The sequence below is a fragment of the Phyllostomus discolor genome, chromosome 4, assembly GCF_004126475.2.
Source record: "Phyllostomus discolor isolate MPI-MPIP mPhyDis1 chromosome 4, mPhyDis1.pri.v3, whole genome shotgun sequence".
NCBI lineage: Eukaryota > Metazoa > Chordata > Mammalia > Chiroptera > Phyllostomidae > Phyllostomus > Phyllostomus discolor.
The window spans coordinates 83,560,547-83,578,021 of record NC_040906.2 but is presented as its reverse complement, the minus strand read 5'-3'; the positions used below and the strand labels follow the sequence as shown (position 1 = coordinate 83,578,021).

The 17,475-nt window shown below is 39.5% G+C and overlaps 1 non-coding gene across 1 annotated transcript; it reads left to right on the top strand.

The window, feature by feature from the left end:
• Window positions 1-16,991: 16,991 nt before the first annotated feature.
• Window positions 16,992-17,122, top strand: LOC114495850. Its single transcript, XR_003684515.1, has one exon. It is a non-coding gene; the product is annotated as a small nucleolar RNA SNORA42/SNORA80 family (small nucleolar RNA).
• The last annotated feature ends 353 nt before the right edge of the window (window positions 17,123-17,475 follow it).

Below are 17,475 nucleotides of genomic sequence, written 5' to 3'. Positions count from 1 at the left end.
GAGCTGCAGAAGAGTCAGCAAGCTTAATTTTCATTTACAGCCACTCCCCATTGTCAGCATTACTGCCTGAGCTCTTCCCCCTGCCCTCTGTCAGATCAGTGGAAGCATTAAATTCTCATAGGAACGGGGACAGTACTGTGAATTGTGCATGTGAGGGATCTAGGTTGTATACTCCTTATGAGAACCCAATGCCTGATGATCTGAGATGGAGCTGAGGCAATGATGCTAGCACTGGGGCAAATAGAGATTATCATTAGCAGAGAGGTTTGACTGCACAGAAACCATAATAAATTAATTGCTTGGGGGCTCATATCAAAACCTTATCAGTGAGTGGCAAGTGACAATTAAGCTACATCTGGTGGCAGGCTATAAAGATATCCCCCACCCTAGTCTGTGGAAATACTGTCTTCCATGAAACTGGTCCCTGGTACCAAAAGAGTTGGGGACTATTGCTCCAGACTGTTGTACACATTTCAGGTCAATCAGCAACACATGAGATTCCTAAATGGACTATTTGTCTTGCCCTAGGAACTATTCACCATTGTGGGCTTAGGAATTAAGTAGCTTCTTGCTGTGAGACATCCTAAAAGCTTCACGTTTAGCAGTGAAATCCTCTGGTCACATAGCACCTGGCAGAATATATCTCTTTCCATTTCTGTCTTCTTTTTATATGGCACCTGAAGTTTACCTTATCTGGCCTGGTGATGGGGAACTGGTATATATTAAGTATTTAGGACACAGATGTTGCTGGAGAAGCCCTAGGATATCCCCTGATGAGGAAAGATGCTCTTGAAGTGCACATGTATGCATAGGAGCTTGTGCATGCCATAGGCCTACCTGGTGAGACTGGAGGGGATGAGTGACAGGCACAGAATTGGCAAGGGCCTTTGGGACATAGCAGTATGGAAAGGGAACTCTTGTGAGAGGCAAAAGTGGGCAGAGGTTGAGTTGGTCATGAGAGGGAAGAAATATGAAGGCAGAGGCTGCAGGGAGGGTGCCAATTTAGTTGACATCAGCAGGTCTAAAGTCATAGGTGTCATCCCTCAGGAACTCTCAGTGGGTCCTGGAAGGAGGCTGCAGGGTCTGCTTCATGGTAGGGAATGATCTTGGTTATGTTTAGACCATTTTTTAAATTGGGCCATTAGATATTTTTTTTATTATTGAGTTGTAAGTGTTCCTTACATGTTTTGGAAATTAATCCTTTATCAGATACACATTTTACAAATATTTCCTTTCATTCTATGGGTAGCTTCATAACTCTGTTGATTATTTATTTTCCTATATAAAAGTTTTCAATTTGATTAAACCCCACTTGTCCATTTTTGCTTTTTTTGACTGTGTTTTTTGTGTCAGGTCCATAAAATAATTTCCAAGGCAATGTCATGAAGCTGTTCTCCTATGTTTTCTTCCAGAAGTTTAGACTCTAACATTTGTGTCTTTAATTTATTTAACGTTGATTGTTGGTATATAGTGAAATAATGGTTCAATATAATTTTTTTTTCCTGTGGATGTCCAGTTTACTGAAAATTATTTGTTGAAGAGACTATCTTTTCCCCATTGTACACTTTTGGCACCCTTTTAGAAGATCAGTTGACTGTAGATGCATAGATTTACTTCTGGGCTCTCAAATCTGTACAATTGGTCTACATGTTTGCCAATACGACAGGACCATACGTCTTAATTACTGTAGTTTTATAATATATTTTGAAATCAGGAAGTACAAAGCCTTCACTTTTATTCTTTTTCAAGTTCATTTGGCTTCAGGGTTCTTTGGGTTTCATCTGAATTTTAGAATTTTTAAAGAAATTAAATAAAAATTATAGCAGAAATAAAAATAATAAACAATAGAAAAATCAGTAAAAATAAGAGCTTGATTTTCTTTTTTTAATATATTTTATTGATTATGTTGTTACAGTTGTCCCATTTTCCCCCTTTGTTCCCTTCTGCCTGGCACACCCCATCCCTCCTGTATTCCCCCACTTTAATTCATGTCCATGGGTAATACATATAAGTTCTTTGGCTTCTACATTTCCTATACTATTCTTAACCTCCCCCTATCTATTTTCTACCTACCATTTTTGCTACTTATTCTCTGTCATTTTCCCTCTCTCTCCCCACCCACTCCCCGGGCTGATAACCCTTCATGTGACCTCCATTTCTGTGATTCTGTTCCTGTTCCAATTGTTTGCTTAGTTTGTTTTTGTTTTCGTTTTAGGTTCAGTTGTTAATAAGTATGACTTTGTTGTCATTTTGCAGTTCATATTTTTTATCTTCTTTTTCTTAGATAAGTCCCTTTAACATTTCATATAATAAGGGCTTGGTGATGATGAACTCCTTTTCCTTATCTGGGAAGCATTTTATCTGCCTTTCTACTCTAAACGATAGCTTTGCTGGATAGAGTAATCTTGGATGTAGGTCCTTGCCTTTCATGACTTGGAATACTTCTTTCCAGCCCCTTCTTTCCTGCAAAGTTTCTTTGGAGAAATTAGCTGATAGTCTTATGGGAACTCCTTTGTGGGTAACTGTCTGTTTTTCTCTTGCTGCTTTTAATACTCTCTTTAATCTTATCTTTACTCTTGGCTACTCTACTTATGATGTGCCTTGATGTGTTTCTCCTTGGATGCAGCTTCTTTGGGACTCTCTGAGATTCCTGGACTTCTTGGAAGCCTATTTCTTTTACCAGATTGGGGAAGTTCTACTGCATTATTTGTTCAAATAAGTTTTCAATTTCTTGCTCTTCCTCTTCTCCTTCTGGTACCTCTATGATTTGGATGTTGGAACATTTAAAGATGTCCTGGAGATCCCTAAGCCTCTCCTCATTTTTTTGAATTTTTCTTTCTTAATTATGTTACAGTTGAACATCTATTTCTTCCTTCTGGTCCACACTGTTGATTTAAGTCCTGGTTTCCTTCTGTGGGGGATACCAGCAAGCAGTATCCATCCCTGCTGCAGATGCTCATCAAAACATGAGAAAAACATACACAGAGACAACCGGGTCCTGTGGGAAAATGGGGACCAAACAACCACTCTCTGTAGTGGAGAGCACGCCGAGCCCCCGCCTGAGAAGGCTTTTTATTAAGAATACAGACTCAGTTTGTGGATTCACAGTCTGGCAGAAAAGATCAAAAGGAATAGATAACTTTCAAAGGTGCTGACAGAACTTCCGCTGGGATTCTGGGCAAAGTTTGGGGTTTTATCACTACAGGACCTAAAAGGCTGGTTTTGTTTCCTGCCTGTGCCTTCAAATTCTAATTCAATAGTATGCTCCAGCAAGCAGATCTCACAGGATCTTGCATATTCTATGTCCCAGGCCTGATTACCCCTGGGGTCTGCCAACTCTGGTCTGGGCTGCACCACCCCTGTTATTTCTGCAGGCCTGAGTCAACAAAGGAGACAAAGGCAGCCAGGATACTTGGAATTCTTACAACTAAGAACAAGGACTCAGGCTTTGACAAAGCAGAGGGGGCAGGGTTTGATGTCCATCACCCCTTCATTTCCACAGCCCTGAGTCTCCTCCCTGAGGCCTCCTCGTAATCATGCCTGTTTTAGGCGATTCCCTCCATGGGAAATCTTACTCGTCATTAGCTAACTGATCAAGCATAGGAGGCCAGGCACAGAACAGGCAGCGTTCATGCCAGGAAAATAAGTTTTGTCTCCTTAGTGGCTCCTGGTTCAGAGGTTTCTCACTCAGCCTAAGTCACTGGGGATTACAGCTTCCTGAGACCAGGCAGGGCAGACCCCAACATCCTTCCTGTCACTGTTGGTTCCTTGTACATTTTCCTTTATTTCACTTAGCATAGATTTCATTTTTTTCATCTAATTTATGACCATATGCAACCGATTCCGTGAGCATCCTGATTACCAGTGTTTTGAACTGTCCATCTGATAGGTTGACTATCTCTTCATCACTTAGTTGTATTTTTTTCTGGAGCTTTGATCTTTTCTTTCATTTGGGCCATTCTCCTTTTTTTTTTTTTTTTGTCTCAGCACACCTGTTACATAGTAAGAGGCGGAGATTTATTTGTTCACTGACATGCGCAGCGGCCTGCAGTATCTGCAACCTTATGGATGGGATACGGGACAAATTCACAGGGACTACTGAGTCCTGTGGAGGAAAAGGGGCAGGCCACTCTCTCAAGGGGAGAGTGCCACATGCCCTTGCCTAGACAGGCTATTATTGGGGGCTTTGCACAGGAATACAGGTACAGCTTATTAATCATTGTCAGGCAGTAAGGATCAAACAATATATAGCATACAAAGAACTACTAGAGCTCATTCTGAGTCAGGGTCTATCAGGTAAAAGACTACAAAACTTTGGGAAACAAACTCATTTCCTGCCCGGGCCTTTATCATTTAGTTAAGAACATTCTTAGCAAAGCAGTTTTCAAAGGATTTTTCATACCCTTTCTCAGGCTTGATTACCTGGGGAGCCCACCCTTTCCAGCACAGGGCTGCACCATCTTCTGTAACTGTTTCAGGCTTCAGTCAGCCAGAGGGGGCAAGATAGCCAGGAAATTAGGAGACTTCTTGCAGGCAGAATGAGGACTCAGGCTTTGTCAAAGCCAAGGGGCAAGGGTTCATCACCCCCTTTCTCCATAGCCCCCCAAGTCCTTCTCTGGGGCCTCCATGTGAGCATGTCTGTCCTAGATCGTTTCCCCCTTGGGGGATCTTACCCGTCATTGGCTAACGGATCAAACATTAGGGCCCAGTTATGGAAAAAGGAGCAGAAGCAGTGCTCCTGCCAGGAAGATAAGCTTCGTCTTCTTAGTGGCTTATGGTCCAAAGGTCACTCACTCAGCCTTAGCCATGGGGAGGTTACAGCTTCTGAAACCAGGCAGGGCAGCTCCCAACAGTTCCCCAGGGTGGGGCAACCCACATCGCTGTGTTGTGATGCTGTATGTGGGGGAGGTTTTTGAGAGGGAACAATGCTGCTTGCTCCACTTTCTGCCAATTTTTTTTTCTTTTTTTAATTGTTGTTCAAGTATAGTTTTCTACCTTTCACCCCCACCCCAGCCCAACACCCCAGCCCTCTCCACCTCCCTCCCCTGTTTCCACCTCCCCCTTGTTATTGTCCATGTGCCCTTTATCATTGTTCCTGCAAACCCTTCACCCTTTTCCTCTAAAATTCCCTCCCCTCTCTTCTCTGGTCACTGTCAGCCTGTTCTCAATTTCAGTGTCTTTGGTTATACTTTGCTTGCTTGTTTGTTCTGTTGATTAGGTCCCTGTTAAAGGTGAGAACATATGGTATTTGTGTTTTACTGCCTGAGTCTCTACCAATTTTTAGTCATTTCCCCCACTACCCACAATCCAATTGGGTCCTTCTGGTGCTGATTCCCAGGTGGATGGGCTTGTGCACATTCTAGTATGCTATTTGTCTCTTCAAAGCACTCTCCTGTGAGGCTGGGAGTTTCTCTGGCTGCTGCCTCAATGCTCACAGGTGTTTTCAATCAGAGGTTTGAGGCTTTATTTCCCTGTTCTGGAACTCTGTCTGAGTTCCCCAGTTGTTACTCTCGGTTTATCTGTTCATAGATGTGGGACTGGCCAATCCACAGTCTGCCACCTCACTGGGTCTGCCAGCTGCAGCCTTACCATGAGTCCTCTCCACCCAGCTGCAGGTCTCTGCCCCTCCTAAAGATCTGAAGAAATGTTTTTTCTTTAACTCCTTGGTTGTTGAGCTTCCATACAGTTTTCTGTCAGTTCTGGTTGTTTTTTGTTTTTGAATTTGTTGTCCTTCTTTTGGCTGTGTGAGGAGGCACAGCATATCTGCTTATGCCTCCATCTTGGAAGGAAGTCCTGATTTTCATCAAGATAAACAAACTTGACAAATTTTAGCTAAACTGAGAAAATTAAGAATGAAGACTTAAATAAACACAGAAATAAAAAAAGACATTAAATCTAATGCCACAAAAATTTGAAACAGGTTCATAGAAGACTGTTTTGAATAATTTCTTGTAAACAGGATAACCTAAAAGAAACTGATAAATTTCTAGAGATATACAACCTACCAAGATTAAATCACATAGCAACAAAAAAGTTTAAATAGTCCTATAACTAGTTAGGTGAATGAATCAATAATCAACAAACTCTTCATAAGGCAAAGCCCATGGCTTCAATGATGAATTCTACCAAGTAAAATTTATTCCCTGGATGCAAAGATGGCTCAACATACAAAAAAATAATTTGTGTGATACACCACATCAATGGAATAAAGGATATAATTTATATAATTATCAAAATAGATTATAGGAAGCACTTGGCAAAATTAAACATTCACCCATAATAAAATTCTCAACAAACTGGGAGTTGAAGAAATTACCTAACACTAATAAAGGCCATATATGAAAGCCTATAGCCAATATCTTGGGGGAACAGAGTATGCCACTTTAACAATATGCCTTTTTGAGTTTATTGATTATTTTAAACTGTTTTTTTTTTTAATTTATTGATTTTAGAGGTGGAGAGGAAAGGAGAGAGAGAGAGTTTGTTGTTCCACTTATTCATGCATTCATTGGTTGATTCTTGATTGTGCGCTGACAGAGGATCAAACCTACAACCTTGGCATATCAGGACATTGCTCTAAACAACTGAGCTAACTGGATGGTTATTTTTAAGAAACAAGAGTCTCAGGAAGCATGATTGACCTTTCCCCTAATTGCATAAAATAATTTAAGTAGAGGACCTGCTCCAGGAAGCCACCATCATAGAAAACTATAGTTTAATATGAACCGGTTGTGATAGAAAGGGAGAGACATATGAGCTTCATTTGATCAAAGTTCTCTCTGTACCCCATTGTTAGATGACCCAGAAAGTATTTGTTTACCGGATATTTGCTTTTCTATCTCTATGTGAATTACCTGCCTTCCACCCTTTCGAAGTCCTAAATAATTACCCCTTTCCCCTTTCTCAAGGTGGTGAATAAACCTTAATTTCTGGGTTTGTCCTTAGGCCCCATATTTTAATAAAAGCTCTGTACGTACATATGTAATTAAATTTGGTCATTTTCTCCTGTTAATCTGTCTCATTTTAATTCTTAGTACAGCCAAAGACCTAGTGGGAATAGGGGGAACATTTTTTCCCTCCCTTACCCATCATACTCAACAGTAAAAAACTAAAAGATTTTTCTCTCAGATCTGAAACAAGAGAAGGATGTACACCCTCACCACCTCTGTTTAACATAGTATTGGAAATCCTAGAAAGGGTAATTAGGCAAGAAAAGCAAATAAAGGCATTAAAATAAAAAGGAAGAAGTAGCATTGTCCCTGTTAGCAGATAAAATGATTGCATAGAGAAAAACCTAGACTCCACACAAAACACACATACAAACAAAAAGAGCAATTAAAACTAGTAAAGTAAGTAATGTTGCAAAATACAAAATCAAAATACAAAATATCAGTCACCTTTCTAGTTACTAACCATTAATAATCTGAAAAACATTAAGAAAGCAACCCCATTTATAATAGCACCAAAAAATAAAATAAAATACTTAAGTAAAACAACTAAGGAGGTGAAATAGCCCTGGCTGGTGTAGCTCAGTAAATTGAGTGCAGGCTGTGAACCAAAGGGTTGCTGGTTCAATTCCCAGTCAGGGTACATGCCTGGGTTGCAGGGTACATGCCTGGGTTGCAGGCATTCTCGTGGGGGCCATGCGAGAATCAACCACACGTGATGTTTCTCTTCCTCTCTTTCTTCTTCTCTTCCCTTCTCTCTAAATATAAATTTAAAAAAAAATAATAAAAAAGAGGTGAAATACTTATCTGCTGAAATGGAAAAAATATTAATAAAAATAATTAAATGAATTTACAAAGGTCATCATAACCAAATCAATAGACAACAAGTGCTGATGAGGTTGTGAAGAAAAGGGAACCCTAGTATCCTGTTGGTGGGGATGCAGACTGGTGCAGCCACTGTAGAAAACTAAAAGTGGAGCTGCCTTTTGACCTGGGAACTCCACTGCCAGAATTATACCCACAAAATCTTGAAATACCAATCCAAAAGAATTTATGCACCCCAATGTTCATAGTAGCACAATTTACAATAGCCAAATGTTGGAAGCAACCAAAGTGTCCATCAGTAAGTGAATGGATAAAAAAACTATGGTATATTTACACAATGAAATACTATCCAACAGAAAGAAAGAAGAAGCTCCTACCCTTCAGAACAACATGGATGGATCTAGAGAGCATTATGCTAAGTGAAATAAACCAGGTGGTAAATGAAGAAGCTCCTACCCTTCAGAACAACATGGATGGATCTAGAGAGCATTATGCTAAGTGAAATAAGCCAGGTGGTAAATGACAAAAACCATATGATCTCATCTATAAACGGATCCTAATCAGCAAAACAAAGAAGAAAGCAAGATATAGGTAGAAAGTTGAAATAAAGAACAAAATGATAGTAAGTAACCAGAGGTGAGAGAGGAGAGGGATAATGGGGGAAATAGGAGAAGGGTCATCAAGGAACATGTATAAAGGACTCATGGACAAAGCCAAAGGGGGATAGGATTGAGGGTGGGAGATGGGTATGGATAGGGAGGGGCCAGGGGGCCAGGGAAAGAGGAGACGACTGTACTTAAACAATAAAAACAAAAATTCATATGGGAAAAATGTATATAATGATTTTCTATTGTATGAACTGGAAGATTTAACATTATTAAACTGTCCACACTAACAAAGCAATCTACAGGTTTAAATTAATCTTTATCAAAATTCCAGTGATATTTTTTACAAGAATATTTAAAAACAAATGAAAATGCCTTCAATTATTTAATTACTTGAAATGAGTATATATGCTGAGAAATTTTATGTTGTCCTGTTTTCCCTAAACCTAATCTCATCACAAAGATATGTATTCCACTAGTAAATATCTCAACTGGGTTTTCTTATTATGTAGAAAGCTTACAACTTTAAGTTTATAATGAAATGGATTAGCTATGGTGTACAACTTTAGACATCTTCATAGGAATCAATGGAAATAACATCATACTCTGGGAAAAGAATTATGGTATACATATCAAAATTTGCACAAATGTTCACACCTTGTTATTCTAAGATATCACTCTTGTGAGTGACCATAGTTAAATTCTTCTAAACATAGAACTTACCATAAGGAAGCTTTTTTCACTATAAAATCATAAAAATACACAAGGACATTCATTCCAGCTTTCTTTTTAAGAGTAAAAAAAGTAAGTAATTAGCCCATTTGATATGATATGTTAGCAAATGTGTAGTCACACATGTGGGTCCACATTGTACTCCTCCACATACAGCTTAGATTAACTAACAATGATGAATATGAATTCCTTCACAGGGCCAGCTTCCATATGAAGCTGTCACACAACCTTTCCTCAGTTTCTTCTCTGTAAAATGAAGGAGTTGGCCCAATATTTTAAAGGTCTATCTCAGCTCTTAGCAGATTTTTATTATATCAATATGGCTCCTGACACATTTTTTAATTTATTCTTTATTTATTATAATTTTATTTTTATTTTTGACATTATTACTGATGTTCTCAATTTGCCCCTTTTTCCTTCCTCCATCAAGCACCTACTCCACTCCTGCCTTCACCACATTGTTGTCTGTGTCCATGGGATTTGCATATATATTTTTTGGCTAATCTCTTCCAGTTCCCCTCTCCCCACTCCCCTGTGGCAGCTCTCGGTCTGTTGCATGTATCCATGCCTCTGTTTTTATCTTTTTTTTTTAATAAATAAATTTTATTTATTTATTTTTAGAGGAAAGGGAGGGAAAAGAGAGAGAGAGAAACACGAATGTACGGTTGCTGGGGGTCATGGCCTGCAACCCAGGCATGTACCCTGACTGGGAATTTAACCTGCAACACTTTGGTCCACAGCCCATGCTCAATCCACTGAGCTACACCAGTCAGGGCTTGTTTTTATCTTGTTAATTAGTTTATTTTGTTCATTTAGATCTCACATATAAGTGAGATCATATGGTATTTGCCTTTCTCTGACTGGCTGACTTCACTTAGCATAATAATCTCTAGGTCCATCCATGTTGTCACAAAAGGTAAGAAAGAGTTCCTTCTTTTTCATAGCTACATAGAATTCTATTGTGTAAATGTACCACAACTTTTTAAAAGGATTTAGTGGCACCCATTATAATGGGTGTGTTTAGTAGGAGAAAAGAAAGAAAAAGAAAAGGAACTAAATGGAGGCCATGAGCCAGTCCCAGGGTGGTGGAAGGTATGAATCTGTCTGCATGACTGTACCTAGGGGCTGGTCATTCAGACAATGCCAGATGGAAAAGAGAGAGAAGGATCAATCTGAGGGGTGCTATATGTGACCTATAATCTCAATTCTTCCATTGAGTTACCTGAGGTAATATATTGGACTATCGTTATCCTCAAATATTCCACCTGTACGAGTCTAGTAATACACCTTTTTTGCAAGGCTTCATAAATGAATTATTGTACCTTCAAGGACTCTCAAAAATACCAACTGTTAATGAAGTGACAAAAACACAATATTTGTTGATGTAAACTAATCATCAAAATAATGTTATTTTCTCTAATCAATCACAGCACTTGCTAGAGTAAAATGATTACGAGTCATTTACTGTTGAAACACTACAGTTGTATGACCATTGTGTACAGACTGTTCTGTGTGGAGCGGGCCCAGCTCCCACTTAGAGATGAACAGGACCCATGCCCACAGGTAGGTTCTCCTGTGGGGAATCAGGCCTGCATTGTACTTAGGCCTCTTTGAGACTTGCTTTTTCTCCACCTGCACCTTTAAATCCTTATGCAGGTGGATGGAGGGAAAAGGCAAAACTGAAGGAACCACAAGAGGTGGATTAAAAGAAAGCATTTGCTGAGATGCTTTTAATTGTCCTGTAACTAGTTGATGTTTTTAAAGTTGATTAAAGAGAAAATCTTTCCTCTGTCTCTCAAACCCAGACCTATTTTGGGGATGTGCTTGCCCATGAGATTGCAGCAAATACTTGGGAGAGAGAGCAAGACTCCTGCTTACTAAAGAAGGTACAATTGCAAAGCAGTCGCAAGAGAGAGTGACCTAGGAAGAAAACCCTTTTCCTCTGAAATCTAACATACCCTACATCCTAACAGAAAAGGACTTGGTGTCATTGGCCCTTACCTGGGCTGATGTGCATATACTCCAACCAAGTTGGCATGTTGTCCACAGTAACGGCTCATAGCCCTAGGTACCTGTTCCTGGGTGCCAGCTGATGCAGACCCTGGCTTGTGGTGTCCACAACATTGTGAATGAGATATGGGAAATTCACACAGACTACCGAATCCTATGGAGGAAAAGGAGCAGCATGGCTTCTCTCTCAAGAGGAGAAAAAGCCTTGGCCCTTGCCTTGACCAGCCTTTATTGCTTTCCTGGGTACAGGAAACCATAACCTGGTTAACCAGAGATATGGAAACCTGGGTAACATAACATGATGGTACTCATATATTAGGCACAGGTTTGCTTCAGGTGGTTACCTTTTACAGAAAACAAAGGAGCCAATGCCACTAATCACATCACAGAAGGATATTTGCAAATGCAAAGAGAAAAGTGGTTGTACTGGTTACACTCATCCTTGAGAGGTTTAGCACAGATTTTAGGAAGTAAAAGTAAGCACTTGCTGCCTCAATTCAGGGTGAGGGAGTTTTAGCAAAAAGCAAGTCTCAAAGCTGCCCAGGTACAATGCAGGCCTGATTCCCCATGGGAGAACCTATCTGTTGGCGTGGGTCCTGTGCATCTTCGAGTGGGAGCCAGACCCATGTCATGCAGAACGGTCTCCTATAATTGTGGAAAACAATCTCACAATATGTATTTGGAGGTATGAAGACATCACTGAACCTTGACCCAACATTTCTCAATTTTAAGCATCAATTCTAAGGAAATAACACTAAAAAGCTATCTATGGCAAAGTTGTGTTTACTCCCCTACCCTAAAGACCCCCAAATTTTATTTTATTTTATTTTTTAAAGATTTTATTTATTTATTTTTAAAGAGGGAAGGGAGGGAGAAAGAGAGAGAGAGAGAGAAACATCAATGTGCGGTTGCTGGGGGCCCTGGCCTGAAACCCAGGCATGTGTCCTGACTGGGAATTGAACCTGCGGTACTTTGGTTTGCAACCTGCACTCAATCCACTGAGCTATGCCAGCCAGGGCTAAGACCCGCAAATTTTAAAAGGTATATGAATGTTTAACCATAGTAGACTGATTAACAAAATAAGGTATGATGAATTAGAACATGGTAGTCATTAAAAATATTTTCAAATATATTAGATATACCTCTGTATTTTATTTCATTTTTAGTTTTTTAAAATATTTTATTTATTTATTTATTTATTTTTAGAGAGGGAAGGGAGGGAGATAGAGAAACATCAATGTGCGGTTGCTGGGGGTTATGGCCTGCAACCCAGGAATGTACCCTGGCTGGGAATCGAACCTGGGACACTTTGGTTCCCAGGCCGCCCTCAATCCACTGAGCTACGCCAGCCAGGGCAGATATACCTCTGTATTTTAAAAAGAAAATCCAGATACATCATATACATACCCTATATAAATAGCTTTGTAAAATATATGAGCATAAAATCTTAAAGTACCAGTATTTGTCTTTTGATGATGGAGTTGTTCTAGTTTATTGAACTTCTACATTATTTATATTATATATTATTTTATAACTAGAGAGATATTTTTAAACAAAACAGAAATAATTGTCACTGGTTACAAAAACAAAAGAGACTGAATGATGGAATGGTGTCATCAATGACAAAATTGTAACTCATATTACTTTCTTGTTCCATTTATAAACATTGCACAGGACTATTATGATTAACACATTTTTAACAAATATTATTTCTTATTTTTACTTTGGGCCATGTCTTTTTAACAAAGATAGGCATGGCAAGATTGATATTTGAAGAAAAGATAGAGTATATTAAGATATAAGACACACAATGTCAATTTTAAGGGATGTTTTTCTGCAAGTGTGAAAGAACTGAAAGAGAGAATGTGAACTGAGTGTTCCAAAAAGCAGCATTAACTGTTAAAAAGAAAATTTAAAAGTATCACAGAATGAATTAAGGAATTAGAAAAGAAGTGAGACAAAATTAGTACATTTAAAAAATCCAAGTGCTATTTATATCAGCTCCTTAAATTAAGTATTTGGATAATGTGGTCACCACACTGTAGTCTGGTGGTGTGTCCTTGTCGTTTTTGCACTTGAAGGAGGATTCCTTCATTTTACCCACACTAACCCTTGCAAGGTTTCTATAAAGTAGAAAGAAAAAATCTATCAAAAAAAGTCTACAATTGACATTCTAAATATATATAGTAGATGAGTTAAATTGCAGTGACTACTTAAAGATACCAAGGGACCTGGGACTATGATCATTTAAATCAGACAAACCTTATATGCAATGTGCAAAATCTAAACCTTTCACAGGACTAGAGCTTGTTTAATTGCTTAGAGGCTATAGATTATATCCATTATTTTAACTCCTTCATGGGTACGAATAGGAGGGAGTGAGGTTAGTGGTTTGGAATCAAGACAGTCCAAGTCCATAAGGCTAGCTCTGTCAGTTAACACTATTTAACTTGGAAAAGTTGCTTTACCTCCCTATGCCAGAAACACTTGTGAGTGAATGAGGTAATTATTTACTACATTGTTGCAAGAATTACATACAATAACACATGAAACCACAACTGACACAAAATTGGTACTTAATACATAAATGATCCTCTGGTTATATATGAAGATTTTTTTTAAGTAAATGGGATCAGAATTGTGTTTTCTTATAGGAAAATGGAAGCTGCTTTAAAATAAAAGAAATAGTTTGTTAGGAGAAAAAAAGTAGGAGGCATTCATAATGATACATATATGAGCCAATGAATACCATGGGAGAATAAATATTTGCAGAGTGCATTTGGGAAGGCATCACAAGAAAATATCAAGCTGAGAAATAAACTGCTTAGATGTCAAGCAGAAATAAAAGAGAATAGAGTTGTAACAGGGTGCAGCCAAGAGGGGGGCCCCAATTAGGATTTTGGAATGGTGTCCAGAACTCGAGGTGTCCAGGAAATATTAGAAAGATATATATATAGGATATCCTCATCTTCTCACAGGTGTGAGTTGGAGGAAGGGACACATAGAGCAGGAACATGCAGAGCAGTTTTGTACAGCAACAGATTTGCAGCTAACCTCTGGCATGTCATTAACATATCTATAACCTTTAACTGGTTGCATAGATATGTTAAATAGCTGTGGCCATGCTTTGAGCCAGGGGGATGCAAGTCACTTCCATCCAAGATGTAACTGGAGGGGCAGGCCGCCCAAGTTACAGCACCTGCATGGGAGCTAGGAGAAAATTGGCTCCATGACATGGGGTCACCCCTACCTAGACTCATGATGGCAGCCCAGTGAACTTGGAATAATACAGGAGTGTTGGCAAATGTAGTTAATTGTGGGAAGAATCAGAAATGGGATTGCAAAGGAGGATTGGCACGGGGATTTAAACCCAGACATGGCAGCCATTAAGAGAGATGACCACATGGCTGTGGCAGTGCAGAAAGATAACCACAGCCATGAAGGAGGGAGGACCATGCGGCTGTGGCCATGTAAGAGAGAGCCACATGGCTTTGCCAGAGTAGGGATCCCTGAAGCTTTAGTAGGGGGAACCACTATGCGGCTTTAGCAGAGAACAGCCACTTGCTTTTGGCAGAGTGATGACCGCCCCCACCCCTACCCCGCTCCCCGCAGCTTTGCTGAGAGATCCATGCAGTTTTGCCACAGTGCAGACCCCTGCAACTTTGGTAGAAGAGGACCACATGGCTTTGGGGTGCTCCCTTTGGCCGTGTGGCCTGGGAAGCAGGAGAGACTTTGCCTTGAAGAAGGGTGAAAGAACTCTTGCCAGTAGACCATGAGAAGGTGCCACATGGCTTTGGATTAATTGAACATCCTGCCTGGACAGCAACACAGCTGACCGTGTCAGGAGCCTGAATCAGGGAGGATTTGTTTCTTTTCCTGAGTTACAGTTCCCTGAATTAGGGCAGGGGGAGAAGGAAGCACTGTGGGTGTCTGTGGGTATCCTACAGGACTTTGGTATTTTAATGAAGACATTAGGTCACTACTTTAAGTCTGTATAGCATTAAATAAACATTTCCTTTCCTTTTTACAAATCTCTGACATTGAGAGACATCTTTCCTATAAGGCGGCAGACATAATGAACCTAGGGTGTCCTTTTGGTAATAGTACATCATCTCCCCCCGCCCCCACCCTGGCCTCTGTTCTATAACAGTTTTTGGCATCCCTGGGTGGGCCAATAATTGCGTGCCTCCCCAGCCCGGTCTGTTCTGTAACAGAGTGATTGCAGAGACCCAGTCTTACACTATTGGAAGAACAGATATATTTGAGATCCTACAGTCTAGGAAAAATATTGAGGGAACTTTCAAAGGCAGAAATCAATTTATATTCAGCTTCTTGACAAATATCAGAGAGGTATATTACACACGCTGCTAAAACTCCTCAAGTGAAAACACAATGCTGTAAGGCAGCAGGAAGGTTAAGGACATCTCTTCCAGTAAAATCTTCCCCTTCAACAACTGACACAGGTAAGGGTCATTACAGCTATAAGTTTCAGGAAACTATCTTAAGCCGCAAGATAACTCTTTCAAATGAAAAGGGGTTTGAAAATGAGAAAGTAAATATAAGCATTGACTTTCAACAAATTAATATTAAATAAATAGGAAATCTAGTAATTTTTTAGAGAATCATATTGCTAAGAAACCGGAAGCATGCGTTAAATTATTAATTCTCTGAGACTCAAAACAACTTTTAGGTCTTTCAGCTTTCTTCAAGAGCTCCCAGGATGAGAAAGATTGTCAATGCTAACTTAAGGTATATCTCAGAAGTATAGTGGGAAAGCAAGAACACTCCAGAGAGTAGAATCAAAGGCCTTTGTTTTTTGGAAACAAAATTAGATTTAGTCAAAAAGTGTTCTTTAGCCCAGAACCGGAGGCTTTGACAGTATTCTCCTTATCAGAATTCAGGTTTTTATGGATCCCATTACTTCTCCCTTCCCCTTTCTGAATGAGATCAGGGTTTATTGTGGTCACTTCATCTCCATTCCATTTTAACAGTGCAGTATAGGTGATGTAAATGATTCTTTTTTGTTTATAGACCTCTAGTCTAGGACAAGCTATGTTTGGAACCATTGAATAAAACTATAGAAAATCACCCTGAGATTCCAGACTTTGAGCTTAAAATCTTGGATGAATGACACTTTGGGTTTCATCATTTGTTGAAGATTTGAATGTATCATATGTGTGGGGGAAAAAAGAATGGAGAAATGCTAAGTAACCAGAAGAGTACACTGTGGCAAAGACAGTGGTGTCTCCCAGAATTACATGAACTACTCTGCATTCTCCAGCCCTCCTTTAGTTAGAGAGGGCTGAGTGACTTGTTCTGATCACTGCAACTGTAAGAGGAAATAACAGGCATTCCTTCATGACTGAGGCACACAAAAACTGACATACAACTTCCCAGCTTTCTCTCTTTCTAACTGTATAGAATGGAGGTTGTGGGTTTAAAGTACAGTGGATTGTTTATTAGTCTAAACCTCTTTTGCCTTTAAAACCTGAAATTAAAAAAAAAAAAAAGCCCTGGCTGGCGTAGCTCAGTGGATTGAGCACGGGCTGGGAACCAAAGTGTCCCAGGTTCGATTCCCAGCCAGGGTACATTCCTGGGTTGCAGGCCATAACCCCCAGCAACCGCACATTGATGTTTCTCTCTCTCTCTCCCCCTCCCTCCCCCTCCCTCCCTTCCCTCTCTAAAAATAAATAAATAAAATCTTTAAAATTTAAAAAAAAACCTGAAATACATATATGATAAATTAAAGAAATAAACTTTTGAGATTAGTTTTATAGCATACCATATCCTGATTATTACAGAGATTTTCTGAGACAAGGATTAAGAAATAGAGGGTACCAATAATTACACCAATAATTACTCACAAGCATATTCATGGATTTGGATTTATGGCATAACCCCCCTGGGTCTTTCATAGTGGGCCATGCCAGAGCAAACTATATCCTTGAACCATTGTCTGACCTTGGCTCATAGGCTGCTGGCACTAAAGTGGGTTACAGTGAAAAGAAAGAAAAGAAAAAGAAGGATAAAAAGGAAAAGATAAAAGGAAGGAAGGAAGGGGAAAGAGGAAGGAAGGAAGGAAGGAAGGAAGGAAGGAAGGGAGGAAGCAGGAGGAGGAGGGAAGAAGGAAGAAGAAAGGGAGGAAGGAGAGAAGAAATCTTGTGTGAGCAATGGGGGAAAATGTGGGACAACTGTAATTAACAATAAAACTAGTCTCTAAAATTTGTAGTTACTCGAGGTTCAATTTAGATTGTTGTATTTCTTTTTTTTTTTACTATATATACTCTTTGCCTAGGTTAATTCTTATACTTCCATGGCTTTGATGCTATACATTATGCACTAAGCAAGATCACTAC